The 17,974-nt window shown below is 41.5% G+C and overlaps 1 protein-coding gene across 2 annotated transcripts in view; it reads right to left on the reverse strand.

Moving 5' to 3' along the window:
- SNTB1 (syntrophin beta 1) overlaps positions 1 to 17,974 on the reverse strand; it is a 150,265-nt gene that overhangs the window by 130,897 nt on the left and 1,394 nt on the right. The gene's annotated exons all lie outside the window — the stretch shown is intronic.

Below are 17,974 nucleotides of genomic sequence, written 5' to 3' on the forward strand. Positions count from 1 at the left end.
ACCAGGCAGGAAGAGCATGGAATGTTTTCATATGTTATTTTATGTGTACTGAGTTTGAATGGATAATATGACCTAGTTTTATTTTTTGAGTATTTTCAGTAAATATCCATGAATAAGGCAGACACCTGGCCTGACAACTATTAGCTAAAGCCAGGCACGGTGAAGGGCAGCACTATGTCTCTGCCAATGCACTTCAGCCCTAATCTACAACTACCTTGCTGTTCCCATCTACTGCCAGCCGTACTAATTGGTGCCAAGCTACGTGATGGTTTTCTGTTGTGGACAAATCTCCCCAAGGAATGGACTGAGATCGAAAGGCCCTCTTTACTTGAGACCGATGGCCTCAAGTAAACCCTTGAGGTACCACCCTTACCCATGCAAATAGTCATTGGGATGGCCTGTGTGAACACAGTTATCATCATCAGGCCCTTAATTAGGATTAAACCCAGAACTCTAGAGATGAAAGTCTTGGGTAATTAAACCATTGGAGCTATTTGGAGGAGACACCCTGGGCTTGGGTTACCCCTTTTCACCATTTGCGAAGGGAATCTTTTTCAGAACATACAACATCACTGCAGCGCTACTGCCACTCACTTGATATGTTCTACTCAACTGTTACACTGTAGCTCAACATTCCACATGGCCTATCAGATCTTTCTTTACCACATTCCCCCCAAAGTGATGATTACAGGTTTAAAAAGGGGTGGCGGGGGGGTAGTTTAACCTTTTTATTTCCTCCCCCATGGTGCCCATATTTAAAGAATCAATGTAATTGGACTGTACACCAAGACACCAGACTTTAGAGCAGGGGTGTCAAACATCTGGCCCGCGGGCCGGATACAGCCCACCAACCTTTTTGGTCCGGCCCCAGGAGGCAGCATGTGCTGCCGTGACATCTTGCGGCGTGGTACTCTGGTGCCGAGATGCTGTGGCAGCGCGCGCTGCCATGAGATCTGTGTACTCTGGCGGCAGCGTGTGGAACACTGTGTGCATCAGACACAGTGCGCCAAAAGGCGGGAGAGGGACAGTATGGTTTTGGGACATCGTACAGTACTATAATTCTTAATCATTGATCGATTCTTTTAATCGTAAAATAGTAGTAGTTGTAGAAGTGAATTTACTGCAGTTTTTATATTGCTGATATCTAGCAAATGAAATATAATACTACATAAAAATGGTTGTGCCTAGTATTTCAATTTATGGTATGAATGGCCCACTTGAAGTACATTTAATTCAAATCTGGCTCTCCATAGCAAATGAGTTTGACACCCCTGGTTTAGGGTTTCTGAGTGAACTAGAACTCTCTGAAGATCTCAGAACCAATACGTAGTACTGCTTTAGGTTTTGCACTGCCTGTTCAAATCACCCATTCTGTCAGCTTTCTGCCACTTATAATTGTAGGTGGTGGCATTGCAGCGCTAAAAGAAATAAGATGAAGCATGTCAACTCTGGCATTTAGCCAAAAGGACATCATCAGCTGATGAGAACCCTCCCTGTTCTTCGAACACCACTCACCCCTGTGCAGTTCCAGGAAGGTATACAAAGCCATTTAATAGGGATGAAATCATCAAGCTTAATGCGTCACTCATGCAATTGTTTATTTAGTTGTAAATGCACAGTTTCCTGTATAAGGCTATTTTGATAATCAGCCTGAGAAGCACCAAGCTGTTTCTAGCATTACCTAATATTATAATCAATGCAGCTTTTCAATCAAAAAGCAGACTGACTTCTGTTTGTGACGGTCACGTAGCAGTAAGTTTGCAGTTCATTGGATGCCAGAGATGAGCCAAATGCAAGCTCCACAGCGAAAGGGCTTCTAGGATGGTGCGTATTCTGTCTGCCCAGTCGTCACACAACTGTTGGCCATTGCTTGAACGACAACCCTCCAAAAACACCAAAGTTGGGCTGATCAGGAAACCAGAATTTTTCTTGCAGAACTGTCCACAGTTTCTCCTAGTTATACCCCAGGAAGAGCACATGGGTATTCAGTGTATCTGCTATATAAGGAACATGAAGGATTTCTGCTAGCCAGGACTATTTGGAGAATATCTGACTCTCCAAAACCAAACCTAAAGTAAACCAAAAGTAAAATGTTTGTTGTTTCAAAAAATAAAACCCCAAACAAACCACTCTGCCTATTTCTCCCCATCCACCATATAATATTTTATTTTTCATGTGACCCTACTGTTCCAGAGTTTCCAGCCTGGCCCAGAAGAAGAAAGTGCTGAAATACTGCTTGGACAGCTGTTCATGTAGCATTCCCTGCCATACCAGAACATTGAAGGACCAGAAATCTCAAGTTTCATAAATGAACGAGGCTCAAAGAAGCATCCAACATTTTGGATACTCATCTGAATCTGGACTCTGACCCTCCTGAGATTTTTCCATCATTAACCATATCTTGAGTCTATCACTTCAGTGCCAGTCAGATCACTTTGCTTTATAAAGATGCTGTGATGAAGTAGGAATTTTTTGTAATATTTTTGTGAAGCCTATGTGTGCCTCAGTTTTCCCTACATTGTTACCTAGTGGTGGAAAAGGATGGTATGCTATTGGGCAGGCTAAGACAGAGGTGCATATAGTGCCTAGCTGTCTGGGGCCTGGGTCCCCTATCAATGGATCTCTTGAGAATACGACTGATCCAACTGCCCGGTCATTGACACCTAACAAACTATGACCACAGATTGCCCCACTCCTCCCATCTCGGGAAAAAGTACTGGAGAGGTGGGAGATGGGGGTTAAGTGTGGGCTGCGGGAAGCAGGCAGGCACATCTGGGAGTCTAACAAAGGAGGTCAGACGGAGGGAGACAGACAGAGTTTGAATAATGGAGTTCACTACAGCTTGGCTGGTCTCTGACCTAACCAGAATGGATTATGCTTTAACCCTCATTCCTCTATGCCCGTGCTTCTCAAACTTATTTAATCACGCCCCTCTTGTTTGCGTCTCTAGTCCTTTAGGCCACCCCCCCAAAAGTACATATATGGCTGCCCAGCTCTGAAGGCAGTGCCATGCCAGCAACAGTGCAGATGTAAGGGTGGCAATGTGAACAGTGATATTTGTCAATATGGCTTTTCATAGCAGGATGAGCGCCCCATTGCCTCCCTTACTTCTGTGCTGCAGCTGCCACCCTGGGGCTGAAAATCGGAGCCCTGCCATTGCCTCCTGGTGAGGGATTTTGGGGGGTGGGAAGGAGAGCCCGAGGTTGGGCTGCCTCCTGGTGAGGGATTGAGGAGCAAGTGACAAGAGCCCAAGAGCCAGGTGGTGGGGCTCAGGCTCTCAGCCTTGGACAGGCAGGGGTCCGGTAGTCAGCCCTGGGGAGGGGGGGTCCCAGTTGTCCCCTTTATCCCCTCCCCCCTGCCTCCAAGGTGTGCACGACTCTTCTGCACAAGCCCCAGCCACCTGGGGCTGACAGCCAGAGCTCTTTAAAAAAAAAAAAAGAAAAAGCTTGCGCCTCCCTTGATACATTTCTGCGCCTCCCCAGGGAGCCGCTGCTCCATGCTAACGTAAGGACATCCTTTGCTGTGTTCCAGATGACTAAGAAACATTACTGTTTTGATAATGCAGTGTGAGCATCCCTGGAGAGGTGCATCAAGGGTCTGTCTCAGCTGGACTTGTTAAACATAGCTTCACGGTGTGAAGCGGCAGCACTGCAGGCCCAGAAGTTCAGTCTAAGGAGGTGGTGGGGCCGCATGGCTTACCCTGGAGGAAGGGCAAGACTACTAAGGAGCCTAGCGCGCTGAAAGGGTCCCTCCTAGAGACCGTTCCAAAATTGGGACCATAGCACCGATCGTGGGGTGCCTGTCACGGATCCAACATCCAACCCAGAACCGACTGTAGGAAAAATTCACTTTCTTTGATTAACACTGAACATTAGGTGAAGAAATAATTGGTGTTGAAAGAATTATCAATGATCGGCACAGAACTGACTCACTCACAGGAGCTCAGAGGCTGAACTTGTGTCAGGTCTATTCTATTATCTGTCTTCTGGTTAGAAAAAAAATTCTGGAAAGCAGAATATTCTCTTCAATTCCCTCTCTTCAATAATAGGAAGAAGAGCTTTGCTACCAGAAGATATGGAAACTGGGAGGCAGCTTGCTCCCATAGGACCCGATCCTGCAATAAGCGTTGTGCAAGTAGGTTCCTGGGCTTACAGAGAGCTCTGAGGAAGTCAGTCAGGCTCCATCAGGGAGCGGGCTCTACCCACACAGAGTTCATTGCAGAATCCGGGCCATATGAACAATAGACTAATACAGCCAGGCTATAACCACATCAAAATCTCCCTTCACCTCTGCAAACTCCACTTAACATTCTCTCTCCCTCTCTCTGAAGGTGTTTTTCACCTTACTAAATTTGTGCATTGATGAACAGGGAAAAAAAGAGGGAAAAAAGAATGAAGTACCTATTACTTAAAATCCCTCCACGAGAAGCTCATTTTCTATGGCTCTGTGAACCCTTCTCCCCAATTAATTAGAATAGATACCTACATGTAAGTCTTTAATAAAGCAAAAATTAAAGCTGTAATGACTCCAGATGAAGCAGAACTGAAGTCGCAGCTGTAACCAGGAGAAGTTAAAAAGATGTGCATAGAAAAGCTACTTGGCAATTTTCAGAGGCTTCAGAAATTTATTTATACTTTCTCTCTTTCTTCAGGTCTTTACTGTGAATTTTGTGGTACTGGGGAAACCTACCACCTTACAGGTGGGAGTATGAGAAAAATACCAATTAAAAAAATTAAACATTATCACAGATTTGTAAAACAGTTTCCTATAAGACAGGCAACATATGCACTGCGGGGTAGTATAAAGGTTTTATAAGAACTCACATTCCATAGTATGTCACTCATAGCTCCATTATTTGCTAGTAATGCAGCCGTCTGAGCTCATGCCAATAAAACCCCAATATCACACTGTGGCACCATGTAATGTGTGTAGGTATATGTAATAAGGAACAGAACATAAACCAGTTAAGAGGGATAGCATGTCCAAAGACTTCGTTGGAATATTATAAAAATACAGTTGCTTGATTATATAATGAACTACATAATTATGACACTTGATATTTCAGAACTACTGTGTAGAGATGGTCAACATTTTCTGGCCAAATAGTTTTCCCACTTTGAAAAAGTCACTTTGTCAAAATTTTCCATGGGGAAAATGTCAATCAAGAAAATGTTTTGATTTTTCTGATCAGAAAATTCAAAATGAAATTTTTCATTTTGAATTGACATTTTGAAACAAAACCATTTAAAAAATCATTTTTGGAAATCAAATCAAATCAAAGTTCCCATGGAAAACTGGGAATTTTTCCCATTCAAAAAAACTGCGAAGAGACATTGTTTCCAGAAACCATTTAACTGGAAAAGTGTGGGATTTCTGATAAGTCCTATTAGTATGTAAAATTATATTTTCATGAAAATATGATGTTTTTGTAGGTTTAAATAACAAAACCAGACATTTCAATTTACCTACAATGGCCCTGATTCAGTGTTCCTTACACAAGCAAATCTCAGCAGGAGTTTGCTCTGTTCTGGGGGAGTGAGGATTACGATATGAGTTCTGGCCAATATTTATTTCATCGAGGCTTTGTGGATTAATTCTGCTATTTTGATAGTCCTTGGTACACCTTTAGTAAACAACAGGTGTAACAGATGGGAAAATGTAGCTGACTCGGGACCATTTTTGAATTTTAAGAATATTTTGTAAGTGTCTTTTTAGAATCTGTATTTATAGTTTTCCTTAATAGGGCCTCTGAAGTTGATTTTATTTTATATGAAATGAAAACTTCAGTAATTCCTTCCTTATATGTTTCCTTTATGGCCTGCCCCCATGAAACATACAGGCACAATTTAGTCATCCAAACAGCTATTTAATGGATTGTGAACAGATTTTTTGTACTGAATGAGGATCCTGTATTTTTCCAAAGCTTTTTTTTGGCTGGACACCGCTCTCCAGTGTTCCAGAGACATACAGAGACTGAAGTTCTTGGTGACCTTCTGCACTTGCCATTCAGTTTCTAATGCAGGAAACTGGCTTTTCTCTAGCCAAGATGAGGAAGTGCCCATGCAGTGGCCAGGGACTGCAGAAATGGCTAGAAAGGATACCAGAGTAAACAGCATCTGCCAAAGCTGCAGTGCATGGATTAGTAGTAGCATCTGCAATACCAGCAGAAGTTTTGTAGGAAGGCTTTATGTTGTTTTGCTCGGTCTCCTGACAGCATGCTCAAGACTACTTCAGTTGTTTAAGGAACTAGAGCTGTGTTAACACTTTGTCAGGCCATTTACTTGGGCAATATCCAGACTCTACTGTTTGGACATGTACTGCATGAACGTAACTTTCTCAAACTGCAGTAATCACATCTGGATTTTTCATGAGTAGTATACATTTAACCAGTTCATTTTGGTTTTCAATCCATACCCTTTCTACTCATGTAAACATGTCTTCCTAACTGTACTTATTTCCAGAGCATTAAAGTCAGCTGAATTCTGCTGCCGTAGACACTGACAAGGTCTTTGGTGGCAGAATGCACAGAAATCATTCGTCTACTGGAGGGTAAAATGGGCCAGCACTGCCCACAATACAGAAATAAGGTTCACCACATTCACCACAGAAATAAGTATTAAGATGTTTATTTTATATATATATATATCCTCCTGGAATGAGCTCTTCTGGCTCTCAAGTGATTCCTCCCTCCTGCCCACTATGCATCATGGATGGATGTCACACATACCTGGAGAGTCAGTGATTGCATAAGACAGCTGGTATGAATGAATTAAGAGCAGTGGGCATTTACAGAGGATAAAATGTTCTTTGGAAAGGTACAGTGAAAACTTTTGTACACACAACTCTCCTCCCCCTGCCAGACTGACGGGGGGAGGGAATAAAATTCAATTAGTTAAAGCAGCAGAGCAGCAGTGTTCAAGGCAAAGCCTGTTCATCTTATTCATGCAAAATACTCATTAAGTCCAGGTGTTAAATTCCCACCGCCCACGCCTGGGAGTTTCAAATCAATTGGAGTTTTGCATGAATAAAGCAAATGGGATTTGGCCCACTATGAGGGTCTGCAACAGCATTTTCCATTACCTACTTGTTATTCTCCTGAAGGACTCAATCCTGCCCCCATTGAAGTCAATGAGACTTTTGCCACAGACTCCACTGGAAGCAAGATAGCCCCCAGCCTGGATGGTGTCTGTTTGCAGTGACTGAACCTGGGAGCTGGATGTAAAACATGAGACCTTGTTGCTCAAGCTAAAACACCAGGACCATCAGCTGAGGGTATGTCTTCACTGACAGCGGTGGTCAGATGGACCTTTCTGGATCGACTGAGTGGTCAGTGAAGACCCGCTCAATCGATCCAGAAGTCGACGCTGTAAAACCACCTCCTCAAGTGGGGTAGCGCTGCGTCGATGCAGTGCAGTGAAGATGCTGCGCAGAAGTGAAGCACAGCAGTCTGCGTAGCTTGCGTAACTCCCATCGACTGCCGCCAAATTGCCAGGTAAGTGTGGACCAGGCCTGAGAGGCAGTAGCACACTCATAAATGTCTTTATGTGGCCTAGCCACTAGAGAGAGACAAAGTACTACATGGTTAGCATTGGATATGCTAAATCCGTCCTGAATACATTGAGCTAAGTTCATTTTGCTGTTACTCCAGGGAAAAAAGAAACAATTGCACCAACAATGAATTTGACCCCCTCCACTTCAGAACCTTGCAGAATCAAACCCAGTGATGGGACGTAGATAAAGCAACTTTGGTTATCTTAATTAACCAAACCTTGTCACAGCCAATCTGCACATCTTTCAGTGTAGAACCTTATTTTTAAATAAAATTTGACATTTATTAAATACAGAAAATGTTACAGAAATAAACCCTTTTAGGAATAACTGCTGCAGAAATAACTAGCATTAAAGGTGGTTCCACAAGAGTTCTTACACAGTAGAACCTTAGAGTTACGAACACCAGAGTCACCAACTGACTGGTCAACCACATCCCTCATTTGGAACTGGAAGTATGCCATCAGGCTGCAGCAGAGACAAAATATAAAAATGAAAAGCAAATACAGTACAGTACTGCGTTAGACGTAATCTACTAAAAATATAAAGGGAAAGTTTAAAAAAGATTTGACAAGGTAAGGAAACTGTTTCTGTGCTTGTTTCATTTAAATTAAGATGGTTAAGAGCAGCATTTTTCTTCTGCATAGTAAAGTTTCAAAGCTGTATTAAGTCAATATTCAGTTGTAAACTTTTGAAAGAACCATAATGTTTTCTTCAGAGTATGAACAACATCCATTCCCAAGGTGTTCGTAAATAAGAAATTCTACTGTATAAATATTTCCCAATATTTCTCTCACCTATTAATCAATATTCGCAACTATTCCTTACATTATGAATGGTATAAAGTGAAAATTGCTTCCGAACCATTAAATACACTAACAACAGAGTATAAAACGTACTCAAAGAGCTACATTACTCTTAAAGGAGACATAAGTCTAACTGAAATATCCGTCTCATGAGTCTTGAGTAGGATCCCCAAACTGTAGGGTCAATTTTTGCTGGTGTAAACAATCAAAATTCTACTAAACTCAACAGAACCCCTTTACACCCACAGAGAATTTAGACACTTTCCTCTTTTCTGAAAGTTTTATATTTTGATCTTCAAACAATGAATGTGTTTTAAAATGGAGAATTAAAACAACAAGAGACAGGTAGAAGGGAGAAATACTGCTCTCCTAAAGCCCAATCCTACAGATATTTATGCAAGAAGCAACCTTACTTACACTAGTTGGTGCCACTGATGTAAACAGAACCTACTAACAAGAACAAAGTTACTCACGTGTATAAATGTTTCTAGGTGTAGGCTCTGACTTTAGCTGAAATTATTTTTATTAGTGTCTTTAACTTTAATAAAAACAACAAATAAAACATCCCTAAACCTTGAGGTAATAAAAAATGTATTCAAAGTCCTATTTTGGATCTGGCTTTAGTAATTCTGCCAGCAGTAGTAATTTCCAGTAGTTCAGCAAAAGGCCACATAACATTTTAATCAGGAGTGCACTGTATGTTAATCATTTCAAATCCGAGACAGTCTCTCCCCATTTACTGTTCTGGCTCATTTCCTTACAATTAAGAACTATATTTTACTCAAGTGCTACAATACAGATGTATTACTTCAGATGTGACATACAGTGCTGTGTCCTATCTAAGGACAGATTTAGAAAACACTTAACCCTTTCAGTACTTGCAATTGTAGATAGAATAATTAAATAAACCAAAATGAAAGTGTACAACAGAAGTTAGTAAAGCTACCTTGCCGGACAGTTAGCCAAAAGTTAAACTTCTTGATTTCATTAACCTTAAAAAGGATACAACAATGTAACAGTACATCAATCCTAACTCTGTGTGTAACACAAACCTAAAAGACCTGTTCACAAATTGTGTGCTTAATTGCATTCTATGGGATAAGGGAGAATAGGCTACACAGCTAAAACTCCATAGCAAAACATACCTCATAAAATACATATAGTCACTCATATGGACAATCCCAGGTGACTGAGGAGTTGATGCCATGCTTGATGCTATTTTTAAGCTGATATTTCTGGTGGTTTTATTGATCAGTTTGATGCATTGGAATATAGGTGATATGCATCAGTGTCTAAATGAAAAAAAGTTATACCTCCTTGTAAGCAAGCTAGCTAACACTGCTGTTTTGGCCAGATTTAAACTTGAGTAATTACTGAGTTGAAGTGGGTCAACTGCATTCTGCTTACTTCAAATCCCCCTGCAGGTGCTGTTGGGTAAGTTTCTTTGTGGCCCAAGTTTTTATATAGTGTTGTTACGCTCTGTGATCCTGCAAGATGCTGGGCACCCTCATTTCAATGCACTCCCCCTCCCCCCCCTTTGCAGGCACACAAGGCAAAAAATGCAGTGGAAATGTCACCTTTCTGCTATGCATGGAGGCCAAGCCACAGAGACCCATGCAGAGGCACTCTCCACTGAGTTGCCAAGGAACTGTGCTCTGCAGGGGGCGTCTACCCAAGACTATGGAGCAGATGGGGAATGGTAGGTACCTGACTCTTTGCCCAGCACATAGTGAGATCCACAGCCCCAAATGCTGCGTGAGGGGCAGGGAGGAGCTGTGCAAAGGGCAGCAGCCATTACTCCCACCAACAGATTCTTGCAGCTGACATGGCTTGGCTGCATGTACCTCCTGAGCTCCTTGCAAGCCTCTCTAGCCCTGAATAATTTTGTCTCTGGAATTTTTTCATCCTCGTTGCTTATCCCATTTCCTGCTCCCTGAAAAATGTATCAAATACCAGTCCTAGTACAGAACTGTAGGCCACACGCCCACTCAGTACAGACCTCTGGGGCACTTCTGAAAACTGACTAGTGATGCCTAACTCCTTGTTGTCGGTCTCTCAGCCAGCTTCCAATCCATGAAAACACCTTCTCTCTCCCTCCGGGACTACTTTAGCTTTCTTAACACCCTCTGCTGAAAGGGTTTTTGAATAGCCAAATAAATGCCATCTACCAATTCTTTATTGACGTGTGTGACACTTTCTCAGGGCGTCCAGAACCATAGGCCACCATGTTACTCCTCCGGCTCAGCAAGAGAGACTAGTGCTAAACTGAGATCAGTCCCCTCGTAACCCAGCAATTCCTCAGGATCCTGCTAGCTCTTATTTAGCCCAGTCCCTAAACCCACCAGAAGCATCCCCCAGTAGTGTCCAGCTCCTGTCACTTGACACTGCCACTAATTAGCAGGTAAGCTGTCCCCAAAGAGACGGTGTACACACAGCTGGAAGGTTACAACGCAGGATCAGGTCCTTTACAGTGCTGTGCTGTTATAATGTTTGGTGAAAACAAATATAAGTTTATTAACAAAGCAGAGATTCACAGATACAAGTGAGTGTTGACTAAGAATAATGGAAACAGAAATGGTTAAAAGCAAAACAAAAGTGTATCAGGCTACAGCCCTAGTTTAAAGTAGTTTCTCATTCTCAGTATCATTTTGCTTGTTGATTTTAGTCAATTCAGGATGCATTTCTTCACAATCAACCCTCTCTGCCAAGGGAGCTCCTCAGCAAAATGGATAAAAATGGATAACATGGTTCTTTTTCCTCCCTCTTATAATGCTGTAAATCGTTGAAATGTATCCTTTTGAAGTGCACTCCAGATATGACCCCTGTTACTTGTTTTCCAGCGTGCTGGCGCCATGCCGAGTTCTCATCTCCCCCATCAACCTGTTTTTCCTATTGACTTAATATGCAAATAGCTTCCTTTGTGTTGGTTCCACAGTGCTTAATTTAAATTAGAGACAGGAAGATAAAGACCTTTCCTCCTGTCTGGAAGAAACCAGTTTCTCCCTCTGTTTGGTTACAGACTTTAAAGCATCGTACCTGTAAGTATCTATAATTCCTCAAATAGTGTTAATACATACATTTTACAATTACACTAAAGACCAGGTGTCACGAGCTTTCATTGATCACATCACACAACACTCTTTATAAATAAATATTATGACAGCAATGTGTTAGGTGTAGCGAGTTTGTCAGGCCTGAAGGGAGCTACTGACTGTACAGAGTTGTGAACCACCAACGGGCCTCTGTGTCACACTATTTTACTGACATGTGCTAAGAACTCTTTCAGATTAGAAAGGCACAGCTTTCCTTTGGAATAGCCAGGCAGGTTTGTCCCTAGAATATTTTGTTCGTGAAGGTATTTTATGACTCTGTTTCAACCAATTTCCCTTTGCACTGAAGTAGTTGTAATACTGATCACAAATCCATGGCTACATAATCGAGCAGATAAAGGCATTAAGAGATCCAATGACTAGAAGCTGAAATCAGAAAAAAATTCAAATTGGAAATGAGAGGCAAATTTTTAACAGTGAGTTAACTGACCATTGGAACAGATTACCAATGGGTGTGGTGAGTTCTCCATCACTTGCAAACCTTGAAATCAAGACCAAATGCCTTCCTAAAAGGTATGCTCTAGTTCAGCCACAAGCTATTGAGCTAAATAGAGAAATTCTATGCTGTGTGTTATGAAAGAGGTCACACTAGTGATCATAACGGTCCATTCTGGCCTTAAATAGCTACAAACAGCAAATCTACTTGTGAATCTTCATCGTTGTTACTGTACTGACAACTACGGCCACTGAGAACTTCATGGCAACAGAGCTTAGATCCTTCTGCCAAATTCAGTCCCCTATTTGAGCTAAAGAAGAATATCCCTTACCTGTTAGAGGACCAATGACACACAGCTGAGCAGTTCTGATTCAATCCAGCAAGGGACAATGGTATATACATATTAGCTACTTTATTACACACTTGATGGTCTTTAAACCATCTTCCTAGATGTTTAGAATGGTTCTTCATTGAAAAATAAAATCAGTAAAAATTAAGATACAGTTCTATCTCAATAACTGCGGCAAAAGCCTGAGCCTTTTAATTTGACATTATTTATCTTAGAGGAATTACCTAATGCTTTTAAAACATTCATCAAACTAAGTACCTAAGAATTCATGTTTACAGTTCAGTCTTTAATTATGAAACTATTGCCAAGAGTTGTCGTTTCCTTTCCAGGTATTCTTAACTTGAATGCAAGACTGAATTCTTTTAAGGCAGTTTAAGTGACAAAGTGCATTATTGGGCAAAATCATGTTCCGCTTACATGAGCTGGTCCTAGTAAACCCAGTAAGATTTAGCCCACACTATCTTTATTTTCTTTATAGCAATTGAAGAGGAGGATGTCCACTGAATTTATTGTGAGGATGTACTGATTCCTATCCGTGAAAAGCGATAAAGACTGTCTACAGACTAAATTTTATAGATCATCCATTGATTATATTAAAGTGTTCCCACTCAAGTGAAAACTAAGTTCAAAACCTTTACCATAATTTTCAAGCAAACATAATTATCAGGATTCAGATTATCGCACAGTTCTTGGAACTGGTGTAATTGAGACTAAAATTATTTAACTTTCTTCTTTATATTGTGATTTGATAGTCAAATAAAGGTGTTTAAAAGATATCTAGGAAAACCATTAAGCATGATCCAGCTTCTAGGTGATAACAGAAGCATTTGTTCAATTGGATATTTGCTGGCATAAAAGGACGTGATTAGACTATTTTATCTGTCTATTTGCTGTAGGTGTAAGGAGTAACTTTATAAGTGAGGTATACATTTGATTGGCAATCTCAATTTTAGCTCTACATTCCCGGGGCCAAATCGTACATAGATTTAGCTAGTGGCTATTATGTAATATATAGGAGAGCAAGGACATCTTTTGTGCTCTATATATCTCTTACTATTTTCACATTCTTGCAGGAGACAGGCATTGTTTAACAAGTAATGTCTTTTGCTATCCCCTAAAATAACTTGTTGCCAGGTCATTGCTGTAGGAAACACATGATAACATAGGTAACTGAGAACAGTTTTGCAGTACAGTCAATAAGTAGCCTTTGGCCATTTTGCTCTATTTGAAGTAGGCTGCTGTTTTATAAGGATTGAATTATTTTGCTTTTTCAAGAGAAGATTAAGAAAAGGGAGATATCTTATAGTAGTTGTTTTCCACATGTTGCTTTAGTTTACATTTTAAATGTACGTGATGTCAGTATTTTCAACCCCTAGAAATACTGTACATAAATACTGCTGGGGAAATATTATACAATATAATATACAGAGCAACAATAGGCTTCCATTCACCCTAAGGAGCAGCAAATTGCTCTTATATGACTATTATTCTAGTCTAATTCAGAATCATGAAAGATGCTAAGTGAAATACATACAAACATTAAGAAGAACCCCTCTGAAGATCCATTCTGTGTTTAATATTCTGCTGCTTGCCCACCTCCATCATGTTCACCTCTAGATTCGCATGTTAGAAAGCGATATGGTTCAGAGGTGTTTTCTGAATTCATTGGACGTAAACACATACATTGGTCAGGTTACTTTCCTCTACCTTTGTCCAAATGAATTAGCAGGCAGAGGCAATCCTGCCTGAAACCCCAGCACAGATCACGTTTTGATTTTTAACTTTACTGTAGGAACATACAAAGGGAAACTGACCAATACAATCCCTTTGGCCCATTAGTAATTTCAGAAAGTGCCACGATGTAGCGATCATTCTTGGATGCTTTTTCATACTTTTGTGAGTCAAAAAACCACGCATCTGTCTACTTGAATGTAAGTGCTCTCATTGCACAAGCTCAGAGATCACTAGGTTTCTGTAGTGCCTACTGTAAGACGACCTAGTTTAACAGAACCTGAGGGAAAATATAAAATAGACACACATACGCTTTTAAAGCAATAACTATGACTATAATATGGGCAGTATTCCAGGCCCATAGGTAAACAGTTCACATTTTATAAGGAGATATTCCAGTCTCCCAATGTAAACAGCATCTCCTAAGCTTAGCATTTAATCATACAGTGCATATATATGGTTAAATACTAATTTGAGGATGACAATCCAAACTCAACTTTAGTGCTATCCCCACTCCATCTGCTCACCGGCCTGCTTTCTCCCCCTCCCCATCTCATGATTTTCCTTTTGTAGGTCTAAGTGGGGACTAAAGTAAGGAGGCACAGAAGGAAACACAGCTCCACTCACAAGGGAGCTGTCCCTTTTCTCCCTGGCAGCATTCCCTACAGCTCTCTCCCCTTCCTTGGCTAGTCAGGGACAGCTCCCCTTTCTTTTTCCAGGCTTCTTTAACCACTGGGTGTGAATACCTTCCAGCTAACAGCTCCTGAAACTGCATCCTCTCTGCCTCAATTATAGAGATTGGAAAATGGAAAGTAACAGACTCCTATCCTCTGGGGATCGGGCACACAGGAGGACACAGCGCACACTGACCAGTGGGTTACATAAACATCTCTTTTCTCCAAACATATGTTCTACGTTGTTCTTGCTTTGCTGTCATGGTTAGCAGGGTTGGAGACTGTGGGTGTACCACAAGTCCTGAGCAAGGGGCAGCGCATACTTCTGCTGCCCAAAGAGCAGAAATAAATTGTGCCATCCCTATACTGGTGCAGATTACAGCCGCTTGCACCAGCTCATATATGTTGGCCAGCACAGTTGGGGAGAACGGGGTTAGAGCTAAGGCTCAGACAGATCACACTCCCACGCCCACCCATGCAGGAGAGGAAGCAGCAGTGCCCCCCCATATATGCAGCTCTCTCTCTCACGTTACAACCTGCAATGCAAGTGGCAAGCACAGGAGGACAAGGGGATGCTCCATAACCTTAATCCCCTGGGCTGGCCTGCAGGATGGGCCACAATTTGGCCCTCACTTGTAAATATATCATTTTTCTGGACAAGCATTTTTGCAGAGTGTTTCTAGGGAGGATGCCATGCCCACTACTGTGCCCTACTTGTACCCTCAAGCGTCACCCACTTCAAACTGGAACCAGAAAGCATTCAGCACCTTTCAGGATCAGGCCCTTAGAGCTTCATTGCACTGAACTTGCCCCTTCAGATTTTGTTGCCCAATAGACATGAGTAAGTTCCCTAATTTCCTCAGCAACATAAGCATAACGTACCATGACACAAGAACTAATGTGTTGGCACAGCAGCCGGCAGTGTTCCTCTGCCCGGCCAATTGTTTTTAATGGGGGAGAATTTCTGAAGGATTGCCTCTTGCACACCCCTGTGTGATTTTTCCTGCCGAGCTGGCTGTTTTTAATGCAGAGTTTGCTAGGATGCTAGCGTTAGGGAACTGCAAGTAAATCATATAGGGCATAATCTTGCTCCCACTTCAGGCAGCAGCAAAACCCCCATCGACTGCACTAGGTAAGCAGGATCAATCCAGCTGTGTCAGGCTCTTGAAGAAACAAAACAAAGTTTACAGAACCTTTGATTTTCCTTTCTTCCGTCATAAAAGGACTGTTTTAAATGGCATCACTGAAGCGTGATCTTCAAAGTGGAAAAGTGGCTCTCGTAAAATTGTTTTAAATTGTCCGTTTAGTCCTTCACAGATTCCCTGCTCAACTGAGTAGCAGGTTCTGGGAGACATTATGGCAGATTCTGATTCCAGCTGCTCCAGTGGACCTGTAAGCAAAACCTGGCCCAATGTAAGTACTTCAGCATCAGTCATCCACTGGGGTGACTATTAAAATACTGCACTGAATGTTAATGATGCACTACTATTCTACTGCAGAAATAAGGCATCAGCATTCACTTCAGTGGAGTAAAGAGCTCACAGCAGCAGTGGCAATAGGGCTTTAAAAAAGGGTATGTAGAGGGACAGGAGAAGACTAAGAGTCCCTGGTCAAACTACCTAGTCTTTCCTCTTATAGGGAACAACACTGACTCTTTTATAAATATCGCACAGCTGCTGCATGTCCAGTTTTGTGTATTATGCATAGGGAAAATAGTTAAGAAAATCATACAGTGTTTGCTTTGTTAATCATTAGACAACACCAAAGGTCAAACTCTGTCCATACCTAGGGCCACATGGCTGTAACCTCTTACCAAAGATGGAATTTGGCCACAGTAGCCTCTACCATTCTGCTCTCTGACCCAGTAGACATGTTCATGAACTATTTTACTACTGGATGAACAAAAGGGGCAATTAGATAAGAACACCCTGACAAACAAGGGCCCAACAATTCAGGGTTGATCAATTTCTTTTAATTTCTTTTCAGTCTTTTAAGGTGGATTGTCACTTCCCATTGTCATAAAATGCAAAGTTGATCAGTTCCTCAATTTCATTGCCACAGAAACAGCTCAAATTATCTTCCTTGTCCTTTACCTCACACACGCTATAAGGTTTTAAACCAAAGATTCTCATCCATTTTTCATACCATAACCCCATGTTCAGCTATTCACAATTGATTCTCAAATGCACCCCATAATCCTTAGCACCGGTTCCCATGACTCCTCCAAGAGCGTTACTGTTATTCAGTGATTGAAGAGAGCCACGTCAGAAACTGTGCTGTTCTTTAGGAGAACCAGTTGCAAATGACTTGAGCAAATCCATTTCAAAATAAGATAAGAGACATGGAATGACAGCAGGGTCACCACCTCACCCCACAAATGCCAATGACTCAAAGGTCAAGAACCGCTGGTTAAATGAACTTATGTACAAACAAGCAAGCACTTTATCAAGAAAACACATATCCACTAAGGGCATTTTCTTTTTAACACGCACTGGGCATGTTTCTTTCTGCTGATCCTTTTCTCAGGTCTAGCAACTAAATTAACAAAAGACACGGATAAAAGATTAAAAAAAAAAGAAAAAAGAAGAAGAAGAAGAAGAAGAAAAAAGCTTTCAGCTCCCCTCTTATAACAAGTCTTGAAATCTATGGAACGTTCTTTCTGGTCTTTAACTTATCCTCGCTCTTATTTTTGTCTCTCCTCCCCAAACACTTGCCTTCACTTTTGGTCTTTTACACAGGCTGTGACAAAACTCATTTAGAGTGAGACTCACTTCTTTCCGATTCAGTTTTTAAGGTGGCTTCTAAAAGACCATCTCACTGATGCTTGGGAATCAAAGTCTATGTTGATGAGTTCCAGGGCGGGAGCCGTGTTAGTCTGTTTTTAGCAAAACAGCCAGAGTCCTGTGACACCTATGTTGTTTTTTTCTGCAAAAGTTTCAATGAGATATTTGCCAATTTCTGTCAGGTTTGTTTTCCCCTTTCCCCCCCATCATAAATAGTAAGGGGTGTGTGTGTAAATGTCAGTCATTTCAAGTCACATACGTTCGCACAGCCTGCTTGTTTCTCTCTCCTTTTGCAGAGCGAAAGTAGCAGCCAAACTCTCCACCTTGTGGATCTGAAGTCTTTTTTGTTGTTGTTTTGTTTTGTTCACTCTTGCCTTTCCTAGTCAAACACAAGATGGCAAAGCCCTGTCGCGTGTGATGTGAGCTGTTTAGGAAGGTTTTCTTCTTGCAGAAAGAAGGGCTGGGGATCCCGGAGATAATTTTCACTCAACCCGCTGTCACATGTATAGTGTGTGATCTCAGTGGTTCAGGGAGTTT

The sequence above is a fragment of the Emydura macquarii genome, unplaced genomic scaffold (genome assembly GCF_026122565.2).
Source record: "Emydura macquarii macquarii isolate MOO-44397 ecotype Brisbane River unplaced genomic scaffold, CSIRO-AGI_Emac_v2 contig_369, whole genome shotgun sequence".
Taxonomy (NCBI): Eukaryota; Metazoa; Chordata; order Testudines; family Chelidae; genus Emydura; species Emydura macquarii.